Source organism: Phalangium opilio, unplaced genomic scaffold, assembly GCF_054372755.1.
Source record: "Phalangium opilio isolate 3A_F unplaced genomic scaffold, DU_Popi_V2 ptg000087l_1, whole genome shotgun sequence".
Taxonomy (NCBI): domain Eukaryota; kingdom Metazoa; phylum Arthropoda; class Arachnida; order Opiliones; family Phalangiidae; genus Phalangium; species Phalangium opilio.
In genome coordinates, this window is record NW_028324192.1 from 2,276,079 (window position 1) to 2,298,237 (window position 22,159).

Here is a 22,159-nt window from a genome sequence, read left to right on the forward strand (position 1 = left end):
ATGTGACATTATGCTTTGTATTATTAGTAGGCCAGTTTTTGAACAGCCCCATATTAGCTTAATGTCTATTATTTATCTAATCTCTCGTGTATAAAAAGGCCCCCTCTCTGTGTTAAAAATTCAGTCTATCTCGGACCTCGATCATGTATAAATCATTGTAAATAAAACCATAGTTTTAAAGTATCAACTCCTGTGTAGTCGTACAAACACACAACAATAAGTTATGACTTTTTACGTTACATCTGAGACCCTACAAAACCTCTCCCAGGTGGGCTCGAACCACCATCCTTTCGGTTAACAGCCGAACGCGCTAACCATTCCGCCATGGAAGCCCAAAAATTAAATGGTAGTCAGGTATTGTGGAAAAACTTTGGCTTTCTACGTTACATTTGAGATCCCACAACACCGCTCCCGGGTGGGCTCGAACCACCAACCTTTCGATTAACAGCTGGACGCGCTAATTATTGCGCCACGGAAGCCCAAAAATTAAATGTTCGTCAGGTATTGTGGAAAAACTCAGACATTTTACGTAACATCTGAGACGTCACAACACCGCTCCCGGATGGGCTCGAACCACCAACCTTTCGGTTAACAGCCGAACGCGCTAACCATTGCGCCACGGACGCCCAAAAAAAATATGGTCGTCAGGTATTGTGGAAAAACTTTGGCTTTTTACGTTACATTAGAGATCCCACAACACCGCTCCCGGGTGGGCTCGAACCACCAACCTTTCGGTTAACAGCCGAACGCGCTAACCATTGCGCCACGGAAGCCCAAAAATTAAATGGTCGTCAGGTATTGTGGAAAAACTTTGGCTATTTACGTTACATTTGAGATCCAAAAACACCGCTCCCGGGTGGGCTCGAACCACCAAGCTATTGGTTAACAGCCGAACGCGCTAACCATTGAGCCACGAAAGATCAGAAAATAAATGGTTATCACGTATTATGGAAAAAGTTTGACTTTTCACGCTACATCTGAGACCTCACAACACCTCTCCCGGGTGGGCTCGAACCACCAACCTTTCGATTAACAGCTGAACGCGCTAACCATTGCGCCACGGAAGCCCAAAAAATAAATGTTCGTCAGGTATTGTGGAAAAACTCTGACATTTTACGTTACATCTGAGACATCACAACACCGCTCCCGGATGGGCTAGAACCACCAACCTATTGGTTAACAGCCGAACGCGCTAACCATTTAGCCACGGAAGCTCAGAAATTAAATGGTTGTCAGGTATTGTTGAAAAGTTACGACTTTTCACGCTACATCTGAGACCCCACAAAACCTCTCTCGTTTGGGCTCGAGCCACCAACCTTTCGGTTAACAGCTGAACGCGCTAACCATTGAGCCACGAAAGCTCAGAAAATAAATGGTTGTCACGTATTGTGGAAAAGTTTTGACTTTTTACGCTACATATGAGACCCAACAACACCTCTCCCGGGTGGGCTCGAACCACCAACCTTTCGATTAACAGCTGAACGCGCTAACCATTGCGCCACGCAAGCCCAAAAATTAAATGTACGTCAGGTATTGTGGAAAAACTCTGACATTTTACGTTACATCTGAGACGTCACAACACTTCTCCCGGATAGGCTCGAACCACCAACCAATTGTTTAACAGCTGAACGCGCTAACCATTGAGCCACAAAAGCTCAGAAATTAAATGGTTGTTAGGTTTTGTGGATAAGTGTGACATTATGCTTTGTATTATTAGTAGGCCAGTTTATGAACAGCCCCATATTAGCTTAATGTCTATTATTTATCTAATCTTTCGTGTATAAAAAGGCCCCCTCTCTGTGTTAAAAATTCAGTCTATCTCGGACCTCGATCATGTATAAATCATTGTAAATAAAACCATAGTTTTAAAGTATCAACTCCTGTGTAGTCGTACAAACACACAACATGGTGTCAGAAGTTCGTTAATGTGGTATTTAGTCGCGCGATATCACGGTTAGCTTTAATTCGTTAATCAGTAATCGACTAGATTTGCGGTCTACCTCGACACGGAAAATGCAGAACGCCGCAGCCTTTCAAGTGCAACCGCCTTGCCAATTCAACTTTTCGAATTCCAATGAGTGGCCCCGATGGAGGAGTAGGTTCGAGAGATTCAGATCCGCGTCCGGTCTTAGTTCCAAGACAGGAGAGGAACAAGTCAACGCGTTAATATACATGATGGGCGACAAAGCTGATGACGTATTCTTGTCATTTACGTTTGCCACCGATGCAGAGAAGTCTGACTTCAATGTCGTTATGAATAAATTCGAAGGACATTTCATTCTCCGGAGGAACGTTATCTACGAGCGAGCAACCTTCAACTCACGAGTTCAGCAAGATGGCGAACCGGTAGAAGAGTTTATCACCGCGTGTCGAGCCCAGATTGAGAAATGTGCCTACGGAACTCTCCAAGACGAATTGCTGAGAGACCGAATAGTAGTCGGGGTGCGAGACAAAGCCCTGTCGGAAAAAATGCAACTAGACGGAAACCTTACACTGGAGAAAGCGATCTCAACCGCCCGCCATGCCGAAGAAGTTCGCCGACAACAACAAGAATTAAACGCAGGAAGTTATAAAAACGGAACTCCGGCTGTTGTCGAAAAGCTTGGCTCTCGAAACACCTCTCAGACGAAGGAGAACAGGCGACCAAGAGCAACTCATCCTTCAAGACCAATTCAACGCGATCAAAAGGTTACTTCAGATACCTGCAAGAAATGCGGAATGTTCGAGAAACACAATCGAGAGCGATGCCCAGCATATAGAGCAGTTTGCAGGAAGTGTAAGAAGATTGGCCGCTACGAGCGTGTGTGTCAAAGGTCAACCACCAACTACAATCGTGAGGTCACATCGCAAATGATCTCTGTGGATGATGATGACTCAACGCCAATGGATACGTTCTTGGGAAAAGTCAGCAGCGACGAGATACAAGATCGTTGGATGGTAAACATTAGGATTAATGCAAAGCAAGTTCAATTCAAGATAGATACCGGCGCGGACGTTTGCGTATTACCAGACTCGCTGTACAAGGCGAAATTTCAAGACTTAGCACTGAATAAATCTGACCGACGTCTGTTTGGACCAGGGAAGACCTTGATTAACTGCAAAGGTTTCATTGAAGCCTACCTGTCAAGTAGAGATACCACCATCCATGACAAGGTCTATGTCATCGACCAATTGCAAGTTCCACTTCTAAGCCTCAGAGCAAGTGAAGACCTGAAAATAGTTCAAAGAATCGATGAGCTGCAACTCACGGAGACGAGTATAAGACCAAAGGACCATTATCCTCAACTATTTACCGGCTTAGGACGAGTCAAACGAAGCTACAAACTGAAGCTGAAACCGAACGCAGTACCGTATGCAGTGACGACTCCACGTCGAGTTGCGATTCCTTTGATGTCACAAGTCGAAGCTGAATTGAAACGAATGGTGGACTTGGGAGTAATCCGGAGAGTCGAGGACCCCACAGACTGGTGCGCTCCCATGGTGGTCGTGAGAAAGGATTCTGGCGAATTAAGGATATGCGTGGATTATACGCAACTGAATAACTACGTACAACGTGAACGGTACCAGATACCGGCTGTAGACCATACGCTTGGACGACTGGCTGGAGCCAAGATCTTCTCAAAACTTGATTGTAATTCCGGTTATTGGCAGATACCGCTACATCCGGACTCCATATTACTAACGACTTTCATGACGCCATTTGGAAGATATTTCTGCAATTGCCTGCCCTTTGGTTTAACATCTGCATCCGAGCACTACCAAAGCCAAATGTCTTCGTATATTGAAGGCGTCAAGAACACAGTTTGTCATCAGGACGACATTCTAGTATGGGGCAAGGACATGGCCGAACTTGATGAAAACCTAAAGGAAGTTCTCGAAAGATTGAAAGACCAAGGAGTCACGCTCAATGAAAGGAAATGCCTCTTTGGAGTCAAAAGGACCAAGTTTTTGGGGCACGTAATAGACAGTGCCGGGATCAGTCCAGACGAGGAGAAGGTTCGAGCCATAGTCGAGATGAAATCACCATCTGATGTCGCAGAGCTACGTCGTCTATTAGGAATGGTAAATTATCTTGGAAAGTTCATTCCCCGAATGGCCGAGCAGCTTAAACCACTAAGTAGTCTATTGAGCACCAAGAACAGCTGGATTTGGGGCCCAAGTCAAGAAATGGCCTTCAAATACCTCAAGACGACGCTCACAAGCAAGCCTGTTTTGGGTATCTTCGATCCGAGGAAGCCAACAGTAGTATCCGCCGATGCGTCAAGCTATGGGATTGGAGCAATACTTCGACAAGAACAAGCCAATGGAACTTACAAAGTCATTGCCTATGCCTCGAAGACATTATCCTCGACAGAACAACGCTATGCGCAGATCGAGAAGGAGGCGTATGCATTAACGTGGGCATGCCAGCGATTTGAGGATTTCATAACGGGTATAACAATAAAGCTAGAAACTGATCATCAGCCCCTTGTTTCCATATTGCATTCGAAACAACTGGACGATTTATCTCCGAGACTGCAAAGGCTACGTCTACGCATGATGCGATACTCGTACAAGGTCTCCTACGTGCCTGGAAAATCCTTAGTTGCCGCTGATACATTGTCTAGAGCTCCGTTGATAGACGTTGACGACAACGAGCTACAACAAGAAATTTCTGCTCACGTACAGTTAGTAATGATGAACCTACCCACTACAGATCCAAAGCTTGCGGAAATTCTTCATAAACAACAGGAAGATGCTACATGCAGAACATTACAACGTTACCTCGAACATGGATGGCCGGAGAAAAAACGCGTACACAGTAGTTGTAATGACTACTTCAGCTACAGGCATGAAATCACCATCCAAGACGGAATCATCATGAAAGGCAGCAGACTGCTCATTCCAAGTTCCATGCGTCCAGAAATAATGGATCGAATTCATCAAGGTCACATGGGAATCGTCAAATGTCGAGAAAGAGCCAAACAATCCGTCTGGTGGCCTGGAATTTCACGGGAAATCGAAGATTTCATGAGCCCTTAAAGCCAACAAGCTTACCCGAACGACCATGGCAAGCAGTTGCCATAGATATGCTACATCATGGGGGAAAATGGTACCTGGTCATGATGGACTACTACTCAAAATATCTGGAATTGGCTCGAATGAAAGATCAAACTACAAAAACTGTCATCGAGATCATCGAAGATATATTTGCACGACACGGAATTCCAGAGGTGGTCCGCAGCGATAATGGCACTAATTTATCAGCGACAAGAACCTTGGAATTCATCGCATTCTCCAAGAAATATGGATTTCGATCTATCACGAGCAGCCCAAGATATCCTCAAAGTAATGGGTTCGCAGAAGCAGCAGTAAAGACAGCGAAATCCATTTTAAAGAAATCTGACAACATCCCTTTGGCACTCTTGGCGTACCGATCTACACCGACGTCCAATGGTATCAGTCCAGCAAAAATGCCATCTCCGAACAACGCTCCCATTACCGTCAAACATGCTTGTCCCGACGATCTTATCAGCAGAACGTATCAAAGAAACATCACTAACGCAGAAAAAAACTCAGAAACGAAATTACGACCAACGCCATAGAGTCAGAGAGCTACACAAATTAGATCTTGGGAAAAGGGTATGGATAACCGATTTACGCAAAGAAGGAACCGTTGTCGAGAAAGCAGAGGAGCCCCGATCATATATAATCGAGACGTCTAAAGGAAGGATTCGAAGAAACCGGTTCCATCTAGTTCCCCTACCGGACAGTCATCAAAATCACGGAATCAAGTCTTTCACTCCGGAATCAAGTATTGGCCCAGAGGACGTCATAGATCCACCAAACATCATTGATCGAGAGGAACCTGTCTCTGAGCCAGCCCACGACAATCATCCATGCAATGCTGAAAACATTCAAGATACCGACAGAGAGAACTTGCGAGCTGATCCATCTGAGTCCAATACCACGAGGTCACCGGAAAGTACGAATAAGAGAAAGACAAGAAGCAAATTGCCAAAAGACGACAAAGGGACAGTAACACGATCCGGAAGAATCTCAAAGCCATCGACTAAGTTAAATTTATAAAACGCATTCTTATTTGTATAAAAAAAGGGGATGTGACATTATGCTTTGTATTATTAGTAGGCCAGTTTTTGAACAGCCCCATATTAGCTTAATGTCTATTATTTATCTAATCTCTCGTGTATAAAAAGGCCCCCTCTCTGTGTTAAAAATTCAGTCTATCTCGGACCTCGATCATGTATAAATCATTGTAAATAAAACCATAGTTTTAAAGTATCAACTCCTGTGTAGTCGTACAAACACACAACAATAAGTTATGACTTTTTACGTTACATCTGAGACCCTACAAAACCTCTCCCAGGTGGGCTCGAACCACCATCCTTTCGGTTAACAGCCGAACGCGCTAACCATTCCGCCATGGAAGCCCAAAAATTAAATGGTAGTCAGGTATTGTGGAAAAACTTTGGCTTTCTACGTTACATTTGAGATCCCACAACACCGCTCCCGGGTGGGCTCGAACCACCAACCTTTCGATTAACAGCTGGACGCGCTAATTATTGCGCCACGGAAGCCCAAAAATTAAATGTTCGTCAGGTATTGTGGAAAAACTCAGACATTTTACGTAACATCTGAGACGTCACAACACCGCTCCCGGATGGGCTCGAACCACCAACCTTTCGGTTAACAGCCGAACGCGCTAACCATTGCGCCACGGACGCCCAAAAAAAATATGGTCGTCAGGTATTGTGGAAAAACTTTGGCTTTTTACGTTACATTAGAGATCCCACAACACCGCTCCCGGGTGGGCTCGAACCACCAACCTTTCGGTTAACAGCCGAACGCGCTAACCATTGCGCAACGGAAGCCCAAATATTAAATGGTCGTCAGGTATTGAGGTAAAACTTTGTCTTTTTACTTCACATCTGAGACCTCACAACACCGCTCCCGGATGGGCTCGAACCACCAACCTATTGGTTAACAGCCGAACGCGCTAACCATTGCGCCACGGAAGCCCAAAAGTTAAATGCTCGTCAGGTATTGTGTAAAAACCTTGACTTTTTACGTCAAATCTGAGACCTCAAAACACCGCTCCCGGATGGGGTCGAACCACCAACCTATTGGTTAACAGCCGAACGCGCTAACCATTGCGCCACGGAAGCCCAAAAATTAAATGGTCGTCATTTATTGTGCAAAAACTTTGGCTTTCTACGTTACATTTGAGATCTCACAACACCGCTCCCGGGTGGGCTCGAACCACCAACCTATTGGTTAACAGCCGAACGCGCTAACCATTGAGCCACGGAAGCTCAGAAATTAATTGGTTGTCAGATATTGTGGAAAAACTTTGGCTTTCTACGTTACATTTGAGATCACACAACACCGCTCCCGGGTGGGCTCGAACCACCAACCTATTGGTTAACAGCCGAACGCGCTAACCATTGCGACACGGAAGCCCAAAAGCTAAATGCTCGTCAGGTATTGTGCAAAAAACTTGACTTTTTACGTCACATCTGAGACCTCACAACACCGCTCCCGGATGGGCTCGAACCACCAACCTATTGGAAAACAGCCGAACGCGCTAACCATTGCGCCACGGAAGCCCAAAAGTTAAATGCTCGTCAGGTATTGTGTAAAAACCTTGACTTTTTACGTCACATCTGAGACCTCACAACACCGCTCCCGGATGGGCTCGAACCACCAACCTATTGGTTAACAGCCGAACGCGCTAACCATTGAGCCACGGAAGCTCAGAAATTAAATTGTTGTCAGGTATTGTGGAAAAACTTTGGCTTTCTACGTTACATTTCAGACCCCACAACACCTCTCCCGGGTGGGCTCGAACCACCAACCTTTCGATTAACAGCTGAACGCGGTAACCATTGTGCCTAGGAAGCCCAAAAATTAAATGCTCGTCAGGTATTGTGTAAAAACCTTGACTTTTTACGTCACATCTGAGACCTCACAACACCGCTCCCGGATCGGCTCGAACCACCAACCTATTGGTTAACAGCCGAACGCGCTAACCATTGCGCCACGGAAGCCCAAAAATTAAATGGTCGTCAGGTATTGTGGAAAAACTTTGGCTTTCTACGTTACACTTGAGATCACACAACACCGCTCCCGGGTGGGCTCGAACCACCAACCTATTGGTTAACAGCTGAAAGCGCTAACCATTGAGCCACGGAAGCCCAAAAATTAAACGGTTGTCAGGTATTGTGGAAAAACTTTGGCTTTTTACTTCATATCTGAGACCTCACAACACCGCTCCCGGATGGGCTCGAACCACCAACCTTTCGGTTAACAGCCGAACGCGCTAACCATTGCGCCACGGACGCCCAAAAAAAATGGTCGTCAGGTATTGCGGAAAAACTTTGGCTATTTACGTTACATTTGAGATCCAAAAACACCGCTCCCGGGTGGGCTCGAACCACCAAGCTATTGGTTAACAGCCGAACGCGCTAACCATTGAGCGACGAAAGATCAGAAAATAAATGGTTGTCAGGTATTGTTGAAAAGTTACGACTTTTCACGCTACATCTGAGACCCCACATCACCTCTTCCGGGTGGTCTCGAACCACCAACCTTTCGATTAACAGCTGAACGCGCTAACCATTGCGCCAAGGAAGCCCAAAAATTAAATGTTCGTCAGGTATTGTGGAAAAACTCTGACATTTTACGTTACATCTGAGACATCACAACACCGCTCCCGGATGGGCTAGAACCACCAACCTATTGGTTAACAGCCGAACGCGCTAACCATTGAGCCACGGAAGCTCAGAAATTAAATGGTTGTCAGGTATTGTTGAAAAGTTACGACTTTTCACGCTACATCTGAGACCCCACAAAACCTCTCTCGTTTGGGCTCGAACCACCAACCTTTCGGTTAACAGCTGAACGCGCTGACCATTGCGCCACTGAAGCCCAAAAATTAAATGTTCGTCAGGTATTGTGGAAAAACTCTGACATTTTACGTTACATCTGAGACGTCACAACACTTCTCCCGGATGGGCTCGAACCACCAACCTTTTGGTTAATAGCCGAACGCGCTAACCATTGCGCCACTGAAGCCCAAAAATTAAATTTTCGTCAGGTATTGAGGTAAAACTTTGACTTTTTACTTCACATCTGAGGCCTCACAACACCGCTCCCGGATGGGCTCGAACCACCAACCTTTCGGTTAACAGCCGAACGTGCTAACCATTGCGCCACGGAAGCCCAAAAATTAAATGGTCGTCAGGTATTGTGGAAAAACTTTGGCTTTCTACGTTACATTTGAGATCACACAACACCGCTCCCGGGTGGGCTCGAACCACCAACCTGTTGGTTAACAGCTGAACGCGCTAACCATTGAGCCACGGAAGCTCAGAAATTAAACGGTTGTCAGGTATTGTGGAAAAACTTTGGCTTTCTACGTTACATTTGAGACCCCACAACACCTCTCCCGGGTGGGCTCGAACCACCAACCTTTCGATTAACAGCTGAACGCGCTAACCATTGCGCCACGGAAGCCCAAAAATTAGATGCTCGTCAGATATTGTGTAAAAACCTTGACTTTTTACGTCACATCTAAGACCTCACAACACCGCTCCTGGATGGGCTCGAACCACCAACCTATTGGTTAACAGCCGAACGCGCTAACCATTGCGCCACGGACGCCCAATAATTATTTGGTTGTCAGGTATTGTTGAAAAGTTACGACTTTTCACGCCACTTCTGAGACCCCACAAATCCTCTCTCGTTTGGGCTCGAACCACCAACCTATTGCTTAACAGCTGAACGCGCTAACCATTGAGCCACGGAAGCTCAGAAATTAAACGGTTGTCAGGTATTGTGGAAAGACTTTGGCTTTCTACGTTACATTTGAGACCCCACAACACCTCTCCCGGGTGGACTCGAACCACCAACCTTTCGGTTAACAGCTGAACGCGCTAACCATTGCGCCACTGAGGCCCAAAAATTAAATGGTCGTCAGGTATTGTGGAAAAACTTTGGCTATTTACGTTACATTTGAGATCCCAAAACACCGCTCCCGGGTGGGCTCGAACCACCAACCTATTGGTTAACAGCCGAACGCGCTAACCATTGAGCCACGGAAGCTGAGAAATTAAATGGTTGTCACGTATTGTGGAAAAGTTTTGACTTTTTACGCTACATCTGAGACCACACAATACCTCTTCCGGGCGGGCTCGAACCAACAACCTTTCGATTAACAGCTGAACACGCTAACCATTGCGCCACGGAAGCCCAAAAGTTAAATGTTCGTCAGGTGTTTTGGAAAAACTCTGACATTTTACGTTACATCTGAGACGTCACAACACCGCTCCCGGGAGGGCTCGAACCACCAACCTTTCGGTTAACAGCTGAACGCGCTGACCATTGCGCCACTGTAGCCCAAAAATTAAATTTTCGTCAGGTATTGAGGTAAAACCTTGACTTTTTACTTCACATCTGAGACCTCACAACACCGCTCCCGGATGGGCTCGAACCACCAACCTTTCGGTTAACAGCCGAACGCGCTAACCATTCGCCACTGAGGCCCAAAAATTAAATGTTCGTCAGGTATTGTGGAAAAACTTTGGCTATTTACGTTACATTTGAGATCCAAAAACACCGCTCCCGGGTGGGCTCGAACCACCAACCTATTGGTTAACAGCCGAACGCGCTAACCATTGAGCCACGGAAGATCAGAAATTAAATGGTTGTCACGTATTGTGGAAAAGTTTTGACTTTTAACGCTACATCTGAGACCCCACAACACCTCTTCCGGGTGGGCTCGAACCACCAACCTTTCGATTAAGAGCCGAACGCGCTAGCCATTGCGCCACGGACGCCCAAAAATTAAATGGTTGTCAGGTATTGTTGAAAAGTTACGACTTTTCACGCTACATCTGAGACCCCACAAAACCTCTCTCGTTTGGGCTCGAACCACCAACCTTTCGGTTAACAGCTGAACGCGCTGACCATTGCGCCACTGAAGCCCAAAAATTAAATGTTCGTCAGGTATTGTGGAAAAACTCCGACATTTTACGTTACATCTGAGACGTCACAACACTTCTCCCGAATGGGCTCGAACCACCAACCTATTGGTTAATAGCCGAACGCGCTAACCATTGCGCCACTGAAGCAGAAAAATTAAACTTTCGTCAGGTATTGAGGTAAAACTTTGACTTTTTACTTCACATCTGAGGCCTCACAACACCGCTCCCGGATGGGCTCGAACCACCAACCTTTCGGTTAACAGCCGAACGCGCTAACCATTCGCCACTGAGGCCCAAAAATTAAATGTTCGTCAGGTATTGTGGAAAAACTTTGGCTATTTACGTTACATTTGAGATTCAAAAACACCGCTCCCGGATGGGCTCGAACCACCAACCTTTCGGTTAACAGCCGAACGCGCTAACCATTGCGCCACGGACGCCCAAAAAAAAATGGTCGTCAGGTATTGCGGAAAAACTTTGGCTATTTACGTTACATTTGAGATCCAAAAACACCGCTCCCGGGTGGGCTCGAACCACCAAGCTATTGGTTAACAGCCGAACGCGCTAACCATTGAGCCACGAAAGATCAGAAAATAAATGGTTATCACGTATTATGGAAAAATTTTGACTTTTCACGCTACATCTGAGACCTCACAACACCTCTCCCGGGTGGGCTCGAACCACCAACCTTTCGATTAACAGCTGAACGCGCTAACCATTGCGCCACGGAAGCCCAAAAATGAAATGTTCGTCAGGTATTGTGGAAAAACTCTGACATTTTACGTTACATCTGAGACATCACAAAACCGCTCCCGGATGGGCTAGAACCACCAACCTACTGGTTAACAGCCGAACGCGCTAACCATTGAGCCACGGAAGCTCAGAAATTAAATGGTTGTCAGGTATTGTTGAAAAGTTACGACTTTTCACGCTACATCTGAGACCCCACAAAACCTCTCTCGTTTGGGCTCGAACCACCCACCTTTCGGTTAACAGCTGAACGCGCTGACCATCGCGCCACTGAAGCCCAAAAATTAAATTTTCGTCAGGTATTGAGGTAGAACTTTGACTTTTTACTTCACATCTGAGGCCTCACAACACCGCTCCCGGATGGGCTCGAACCACCAACCTTTCGGTTAACAGCCGAACGCGCTAACCATTGCGCCACGGAAGCCCAAAAATTAAATGGTCGTCAGGTATTGTAGAAAAACTTTGGCTTTCTACGTTACATTTGAGATCACACAACACCGCTCCCGGGTGGGCTCGAACCACCAACCTATTGGTTAACAGCTGAACGCGCTAACCACTGAGCCACGGAAGCTCAGAAATTAAACGGTTGTCAGGTATTGTGGAAAAACTTTGGCTTTCTACGTTACATTTGAGACCCCACAACACCTCTCCCGGGTGGGCTCGAACCACCAACCTTTCGATTAACAACTGAACGCGCTAACCATTGCGCCACGGAAGCCCAAAAGTTAAATGTTCGTCAGGTGTTTTGGAAAAACTCTGACATTTTACGTTACATCTGAGACGTCACAACACCGCTCCCGGGAGGGCTCAACCACCAACCTTTCGGTTAACAGCTGAACGCGCTGACCATTGCGCCACTGTAGCCCAAAAATTAAATTTTCGTCAGGTATTGAGGTAAAACCTTGACTTTTTACTTACCATCTGAGACCTCACAACACCGCTCCCGGATGGGCTCGAACCACCAACCTTTCGGTTAACAGCCGAACGCGCTAACCATTCGCCACTGAGGCCCAAAAATTAAATGGTCGTCAGGTATTGTGGAAAAACTTTGGCTATTTACGTTACATTTGAGATCCAAAAACACCGCTCCCGGGTGGGCTCGAACCACCAACCTATTGGTTAACAGCCGAACGCGCTAACCATTGAGCCACGGAAGATCAGAAATTTAATGGTTGTCACGTATTGTGGAAAAGTTTTGACTTTTAACGCTACATATGAGACCCAACAACACCTCTCCCGGGTGGGCTCGAACCACCAACCTTTCGATTAACAGCTGAACGCGCTAACCATTGCGCCACGCAAGCCCAAAAATTAAATGTTCGTCAGATATTGTGGAAAAACTCTGACATTTTACGTTACATCTGAGACGTCACAACACTTCTCCCGGATAGGCTCGAAAAACCAACCAATTGGTTAACAGCCGAACGCGCTAACCATTGAGCCACAGAAGCTCAGAAATTAAATGGTTGTTTGGTTTTGTGGATAAGTTATGACTTTTTACGTTACATCTGAGACCCTACAACACCTCTCCCAGGTGGGCTCGAACCACCATCCTTTCGGTTAACAGCCGAACGCGCTAACCATTGCGCCAAGGAAGCCCAAAAATGAAATGGTCGTCAGGTATTGTGGAAAAACTTTGGCTATTTACGTTACATTTGAGATCCCAAAACACCGCTCCCGGGTGGGCTCGAACCACCAACCTATTGCTTAACAGCCGAACGCGCTAACCATTGAGCCACGGAGGCTCAGAAAATAAATGGTTATCACGTATTATGGAAAAAGTTTGACTTTTCACGCTACATCTGAGACCTCACAACACCGCTCTCGGATGGGCTCGAACCACCAACCTTTTGATTAACAGCCGAACGCGCTAACATTGAGCCACGGAAGCCCAAAAATTAAATGTTCGTCAGGACAATAAATAAAAATGTACCTCGATTTTTAATAACATTTTCAAAATCGACGTTTCACGGCCAAAGAAGCATATTTTGAGTATTTCTTCACTATTTTCAAATATAACCACTGAAACCATTATTTTTATACTTTTTGCTTTAATTCAAGCAATGTAACGATATTCATTCAAAAAACTTTTAAAATTCAATTTTCAATAAGAAATCGTTGTCACGGATTTTGTGTCTTGAAGAAGAAAAACCTGCGATTTTTTCGGTACTTTTTTGAAGGCATTTTTTTCAGGAGAAATTTTTGACCGAATTCAGCTTAATTCCCTATAAAACACGAATTAAAAGTGATTTCATCTCCAGAAAAAAAATTTCTCCAGAAAAAAAAGCATTCAAAAAAGTACCGAAAAAATCGCAGGTTTTTCTTCTTCAAGACACAAAATCCGTAAATACGATTTCTTACTGAAAATTGAATTTTAACAGTTTTTTGAATGAATATCGTTACATTGCTTGAATTAAAGCAAAAAGTATAAAAATAATGGTTTCAGTGAACATATTTGAAAATAGTGAAGAAATACTCAAAGTATGCTTCTTTGGCCGTGAAACGTCGATTTTAAAAATGTTATTAAAAATCGAGGTAAATTTTTAATTATTGTTCAATCGAGATGAAATCACTTTCAAAGAGTGTTTTATGGGGAATTAAGCTGAATTCGGTCAAACATTTCTCCAAAAAAAATGCATTCAAAAGTGTACCGAAAAAATCGCATGTTTTTTTTCTTCAAGATACAATATCTTGACAACGATTTCTTATTTAAAATTGAATTTTAACAGTTTGTTGAATGAATATCGTTACATTTGCTTGAATTAACGCAAAAATTACAAAAATAATGGTTTCATTGGTTATATTTGAAAATAGTGAACAAATACTCAAAATGTTTTTCTTAGGCCGAGTTACGTCGATTTTGAAAATGTTATTAAAAACGAGGTGCATTTTTATTTATTGTTCAATCGAGATGAAATCACTTTTAATGAGTGTTTTATAGGGAATTAAGCTGAATTCGGTCAAAAATTTCTCCTGAAAAAAATGCATTCAAAAAAGTACCGAAAAAATCGCATGTTTTTCTTCTTCAAGATACAAAATCCGTGACAACGATTTCTTATTGAAAAATTTAATTTTAACAGTTTTTTGATTGAATATCGTTACATTTGCTTGAATTAAAGCAAAAAGTATAAAAATAATGCTTTCAATGAACATATTTGAAAATAGTGAAGAAATACTCAAAGTATGCTTCTTTGGCCGTGAAACGTCGATTTTGAAAATATTATTAAAAATCGAGGTACATTTTTATTTATTGTTCAATCGAGATGAAATCACTTTTAATGAGTGTTTTATGGGGAATTAAGCTGAATTCGGTCCAAAATTTCTCCTGAAAAAAATGCATTCAAAAAAGTACCGAAAAAATCGCATGTTTTTCTTCTTCAAGATACAAAATCCGTGACAACGATTTATTATTGAAAAATTTAATTTTAACAGTTTTTTGATTGAATATCGTTACATTTGCTTGAATTAAAGCAAAAAGTATAAAAATAATGGTTTCAGTGAACATATTTGAAAATAGTGAAGAAATACTCAAAGTAAGCTTCTTTGGCCGTGAAACGTCGATTTTGAAAATGTTATTAAAAATCGAGGTAAATTTTTAATTATTGTTCAATCGAGATGAAATCACTTTCAATGAGTGTTTTATAGGGAATTAAGCTGAATTCGGTCAAACATTTCTCCAGAAAAAAATGCATTCAAAAGTGTACCGAAAAAATCGCATGTTTTTTTTCTTCAAGATACAAAATCCGTGACAACGATTTCTTATTGAAAATTGAATTTTAACAGTTTGTTGAATGAATATCGTTACATTTGCTTGAATTAACGCAAAAATTACAAAAATAATGGTTTCAGTGGTTATATTTGAAAACAGTGAACAAATACTCAAAATGTTTTTCTTAGGCCGAGTTACGTCGATTTTGAAAATGTTATTAAAAATCGAGGTACATTTTTATTTATTGTTCAATCGAGATGAAATCACTTTTAATGAGTGTTTTATAGGGAATTAAGCTGAATTCGGTCAAAAATTTCTCCAGAAAAAAATTCATTCAAAAAAGTACCGAAAAAATCGCAGGTTTTTCTTCTTCAAGACACAAAATCCGTGAATACGATTTCTTATTGAAAATTGAATTTTAACAGTTTTTTGAATGAATATCGTTACATTGCTTGAATTAAAGCAAAAAGTATAAAAATAATGGTTTCAATGAATATATTTGAAAATAGTGAAGAAATACTCAAAGTATGCTTCTTTGGCCGTAAAACGTCGATTTTGAAAATGTTATTAAAAATCGAGGTACATTTTTATTTATTGTTCAATCGAGATGAAATCACTTTTAATGAGTGTTTTATAGGGAATTAAGCTGAATTCGGTCAAAAATTTCTCCTGAAAAAAATGCATTCAAAAAAGTACCGAAAAAATCGCATGTTTTTCTTCTTCAAGATACAAAATCCGTGACAACGATTTCTTATTGAAAAATTTAATTTTAACAGTTTTTTGATTGAATATCGTTACATTTGCTTGAATTAAAGCAAAAAGTATAAAAATAATGCTTTCAGTGAACATATTTGAAAATAGTGAAGAAATACTCAAAGTATGCTTCTTTGGCCGTGAAACGTCGATTTTGAAAATGTTATTAAAAATCGAGGTAAATTTTTAATTATTGTTCAATCGAGATGAAATCACTTTCAATGAGTGTTTTATAGGGAATTAAGCTGAATTCGGTCAAAAATTTCTCCAAAAAAAAATGCATTTAAAAGTGTACCGAAAAAATCGCATGTTTTTTTTTTCAAGATACAAAATCCGTGACAACGATTTCTTATTGAAAAATTTAATTTTAACAGTTTTTTGATTGAATATCGTTACATTTGCTTGAATTAAAGCAAAAAGTATAAAAATAATGCTTTCAGTGAACATATTTGAAAATAGTGAAGAAATACTCAAAGTATGCTTCTTTGGCCGTGAAACGTCGATTTTGAAAATGTTATTAAAAATCGAGGTAAATTTTTAATTATTGTTCAATCGAGATGAAATCACTTTCAATGAGTGTTTTATAGGGAATTAAGCTGAATTCGGTCAAAAATTTCTCCAAAAAAAAATGCATTTAAAAGTGTACCGAAAAAATCGCATGTTTTTTTTTCAAGATACAAAATCCGTGACAACGATTTCTTATTTAAAATTGAATTTTAACAGTTTGTTGAATGAATATCGTTACATTTGCTTGAATTAACGCAAAAATTACAAAAATAATGGTTTCAGTGGTTATATTTGAAAACAGTGAACAAATACTCAAAATATTTTTCTTAGGCCGAGTTATGTCGATTTTGAAAATGTTATTAAAAATCGAGGTACATTTTCATTTATTGCTCAATCGAGATGAAATCACTTTTAATGAGTGTTTTATAGGGAATTAAGCTGAATTCGGTCAAAAATTTCTCCTGAAAAAAAGCATTCAAAAAAGTACCGAAAAAAATCGCATGTTTTTCTTCTTCAAGATAAAAAATCCGTGACAACGATTTCTTATTGAAAAATTGAATTTTAACAGTTTTTTGAATGAATATCGTTACATTTGCTTGAATTAAAGCAAAAAGTATAAAAATAATGGTTTCAGTGAACATATTTGAAAATAGTGGAGAAATACTCAAAGTAAGCTTCTTTGGCCGTGAAACGTCGATTTTGAAAATGTTATTAAAAATCGAGGTAAATTTTTAATTATTGTTCAATCAAGATGAAATCACTTTCAAAGAGTGTTTTATAGGGAACGTAGAAAGCCAAAGTTTTTCCACAATACGTGACAACCATTTAATTTCTGAGCCTCCGTGGCTCAATGGTTAGCGCGTTCGGCTGTTAGGTTAGTGGTTCGAGCCCACCCGGGAGCGGCGTTGTGGGATCTCAAATGTAACGTAGAAAGCCAAAGTTTTTCCACAATACCTGACGATTTAATTTTTGGGCTTCCGTGGCGCAATGGTTAGGGCGTTCGGCTGTTAACCAATAGGTTGGTGGTTCGAGCCCTCCCGGGCGCGGTGTTGTGGGATCTCAAACGTAACTTAGAAAGCCAAAGTTTTTCCACAATACCTGACGACCATTTAATTTTTGGGCTTCCGTGGCGCAATGATTAGCGCGTTCAGCTGTTAATCGAAAGGTTGAAGGTTCGAGCCCACCCGGGAGAGGTGTTGTGAGGTCTCAGATGTGACGTAAACAGTCAAGGTTTTTACACAATACCTGACGAGCATTTAAATTTTGGGCTTCCTTTGCGCAATGGTTAGCGCGTTCGGCTGTTAACCAATAGGTTGGTGGTTCGAGCCCACCCGGGAGCGGTGTTCGTTGTCACGGATATTGTATCTTGAAGAAAAAAAACATGCGATTTTTTCGGTACACTTTTGAATGCATTTTTTTTTGGAGAAATGTTTGACCGAATTCAGCTTAATTCCCTATAAAACACTCATTGAAAGTGATTTCATATCGATTGAACAATAATTAAAAATTTACCCCGATTTTTAATAACATTTTCAAAATCGACGTTTCACGGCCAAAGAAGCATACTTTGAGTATTTCTTCACTATTTTCAAATATATTCATTGAAACCATTATTTTTATACTTTTTGCTTTAATTCAAGCAGTGTAACGATATTCATTCAAAAAACTGTTAAAATTCAATTTTCAATAAGAAATCGTAATCACGGATTTTGTGTCTTGAAGAAGAAAAACCTGCGATTTTTTCGGTACTTTTTTGAATGAATTTTTTTCTGGAGAAATTTTTGACCGAATTCAGCTTAATTCCCTATAAAACACTCATTGAAAGTGATTTCATCTCGATTGAACAATAATTAAAAATGTACCTCGATTTTTAATAACATTTTCAAAATCGACGTTTCACGGCCAAAGAAGCATACTTTGAGTATTTCTTCACTATTTTCAAATATGTTCACTGAAAGCATTATTTTTATACTTTTTGCTTTAATTCAAGCAAATGTAACGATATTCAATCAAAAAACTGTTAAAATTAAATTTTTCAATAAGAAATCGTTGTCACGGATATGGTATCTTGAAGAAAAAAAACATGCGATTTTTTCGGTACACTTTTGAATGCATTTTTTTTTGGAGAAATGTTTGACCGAATTCAGCTTAATTCCCTATAAAACACTCTTTGAAAGTGATTTCATCTTGATTGAACAATAATTAAAAATTTACCTCGATTTTTAATAACATTTTCAAAATCGACGTTTCACGGCCAAAGAAGCATACTTTGAGTATTTCTTCACTATTTTCAAATATGTTCACTGAAACCATTATTTTGATACTTTTTGCTTTAATTCAAGCAATGTAACGATATTCATTCAAAAAACTGTTAAAATTCAATTTTCAATAAGAAATCGTTGTCACGGATATGGTATCTTGAAGAAAAAAAACATGCGATTTTTTCGGTACACTTTTGAATGCATTTTTTTTTTGGAGAAATGTTTGACCGAATTCAGCTTAATTCCCTATAAAACACTCTTTGAAAGTGATTTCATCTTGATTGAACAATAATTAAAAATTTACCTCGATTTTTAATAACATTTTCAAAATCGACGTTTCACGGCCAAAGAAGCATACTTTGAGTATTTCTTCACTATTTTCAAATATGTTCACTGAAACCATTATTTTGATACTTTTTGCTTTAATTCAAGCAATGTAACGATATTCATTCAAAAAACTGTTAAAATTCAATTTTCAATAAGAAATCGTTGTCACGGATATTGTATCTTGAAGAAAAAAACATGCGATTTTTTCGGTACACTTTTGAATGCATTTTTTTTTGGAGAAATGTTTGACCGAATTCAGCTTAATTCCCTATAAAACACTCATTGAAAGTGATTTCATCTCGATTGAACAATAATTAAAAATTTACCCCGATTTTTAATAACATTTTCAAAATCGACGTTCACGGCCAAAGAAGCATACTTTGAGTATTTCTTCACTATTTTCAAATATATTCATTGAAACCATTATTTTTATACTTTTTGCTTTAATTCAAGCAGTGTAACGATATTCATTCAAAAAACTGTTAAAATTCAATTTTCAATAAGAAATCGTAATCACGGATTTTGTGTCTTGAAGAAGAAAAACCTGCGATTTTTTCGGTACTTTTTTGAATGAATTTTTTTCTGGAGAAATTTTTGACCGAATTCAGCTTAATTCCCTATAAAACACTCATTGAAAGTGATTTCATCTCGATTGAACAATAATTAAAAATGTACCTCGATTTTTAATAACATTTTCAAAATCGACGTTTCACGGCCAAAGAAGCATACTTTGAGTATTTCTTCACTATTTTCAAATATGTTCACTGAAAGCATTATTTTTATACTTTTTGCTTTAATTCAAGCAAATGTAACGATATTCAATCAAAAAACTGTTAAAATTAAATTTTTCAATAAGAAATCGTTGTCACGGATATGGTATCTTGAAGAAAAAAAACATGCGATTTTTTCGGTACACTTTTGAATGCATTTTTTTTTGGAGAAATGTTTGACCGAATTCAGCTTAATTCCCTATAAAACACTCTTTGAAAGTGATTTCATCTTGATTGAACAATAATTAAAAATTTACCTCGATTTTTAATAACATTTTCAAAATCGACGTTTCACGGCCAAAGAAGCATACTTTGAGTATTTCTTCACTATTTTCAAATATGTTCACTGAAACCATTATTTTGATACTTTTTGCTTTAATTCAAGCAATGTAACGATATTCATTCAAAAAACTGTTAAAATTCAATTTTCAGTAAGAAATCGTATTCACGGATTTTGTGTCTTGAAGAAGAAAAACCTGCGATTTTTTCGGTACTTTTTTGAATGAATTTTATTTCTGGAGAAATTTTTGACCGAATTCAGCTTAATTCCCTATAAAACACTCATTAAAAGTGATTTCATCTCGATTGAACAATAAATAAAAATGTACCTCGATTTTTAATAACATTTTCAAAGTCGACGTTTCACGGCCAAAGAAGCATATTTTGAGTATTTCTTCACTATTTTCAAAAATAACCACTGAAACCATTATTTTTATACTTTTTGCTTTAATTCAAGCAAATGTAACGATATTCATTCAACAAACTGTTAAAATTCAATTTTAAATAAGAAATCGTTGTCACGGATTTTGTATCTTGAAGAAAAAAAACATGCGATTTTTTCGGTACTTTTTTGAATGCATTTTTTTCTGGAGAAATTTTTGACCGAATTCAGCTTTATTCCCTATAAAACACTCAATAAAAGTGATTTCATCTCGATTGAACAATAAATAAAAATGTACCTCGATTTTTAATAACATTTTCAAAATCGACGTAACTCGGCCTAAGAAAAACATTTTGAGTATTTGTTCACTATTTACAAATATATTCACTGAAACCATTATTTTTATACTTTTTGCTTTAATTCAAGCAAATGTAACGATATTCATTCAAAAAACTGTTAAAATTCAATTTTTCAATAAGAAATCGTTGTCACGGATTTTGTATATTGAAGAAGAAAAACATGCGATTTTTTCGGTACTTTTTTGAATGCATTTTTTTCTGGAGAAATTTTTGACCGAATTCAGCTTAATTCGCTATAAAACACTCATTGAAAGTGATTTCATCTCGATTGAACAATAAATAAAAATGTACCTCGATTTTTAATAACATTTTCAAAATCGACGTAACTCGGCCTAAGAAAAACATTTTGAGTATTTGTTCACTGTTTTCAAATATAACCACTGAAACCATTAATTTTGTAATTTTTGCGTTAATTCAAGCAAATGTAACGATATTCATTCAACAAACTGTTAAAATTCAATTTTAAATAAGAAATCGTTGTCACGGATTTTGTATCTTGAAGAAAAAAAACATGCGATTTTTTCGGTACACTTTTGAATGCATTTTTTTCTGGAGAAATGTTTGACCGAATTCAGCTTAATTCCCTATAAAACACTCATTGAAAGTGATTTGAAGGTTCGAGCCCACCCGGGAGAGGTGTTGTGGGGTCTCATATGTAGCGTAAAAAGTCAAAACTTATCCACAATACGTGACAATCATTTAATTTCTGAGCTTCCGTGGCTCAATGGTTAGCGCGTTCGGCTGTTAACCAATAGGTTGGTGGTTCGAGCTCATCCGGGAGCGGTGTTGTGAGGTCTCAGATGTGACGTAGAAAGCCAAAGTTTTTCCACAATACCTGACGACCATTTAATTTTTGGGCTTCCGCGGCTCAATGGTTAGCGCGTTCGGCTGTTAACCAATAGGTTGGTGGTTCGAGCCCATCCGGGAGCGGTGTTGTGTGATCTCAAATGTAACGTAGAAAGCCAAAGATTTTGCACAATAAATGACGACCATTTAATTTTTGGGCTTCCGTGGCGCAATGGTTAGCGCGTTCGGCTGCTAACCAATAGGTTGGTGGTTCGACCCCATCCGGGAGCG

General features: G+C 40.0%; 4 non-coding genes across 4 annotated transcripts; 1 reads left to right on the forward strand and 3 right to left on the reverse strand.

Moving 5' to 3' along the window:
• Window positions 1-700: 700 nt before the first annotated feature.
• Window positions 701-773, reverse strand: TRNAN-GUU (transfer RNA asparagine (anticodon GUU)). The gene has a single exon. It is a non-coding gene; the product is annotated as a tRNA-Asn (tRNA).
• Window positions 774-9,002: 8,229 nt separating this feature from the next.
• TRNAN-AUU (transfer RNA asparagine (anticodon AUU)) lies at window positions 9,003-9,075 on the reverse strand. Its single transcript has one exon. It is a non-coding gene; the product is annotated as a tRNA-Asn (tRNA).
• A 1,690-nt stretch (window positions 9,076-10,765) lies between these two features.
• TRNAK-CUU (transfer RNA lysine (anticodon CUU)) lies at window positions 10,766-10,835 on the reverse strand. The gene has a single exon. It is a non-coding gene; the product is annotated as a tRNA-Lys (tRNA).
• An 11,251-nt stretch (window positions 10,836-22,086) lies between these two features.
• TRNAS-GCU (transfer RNA serine (anticodon GCU)) lies at window positions 22,087-22,159 on the forward strand. Its single transcript has one exon. It is a non-coding gene; the product is annotated as a tRNA-Ser (tRNA).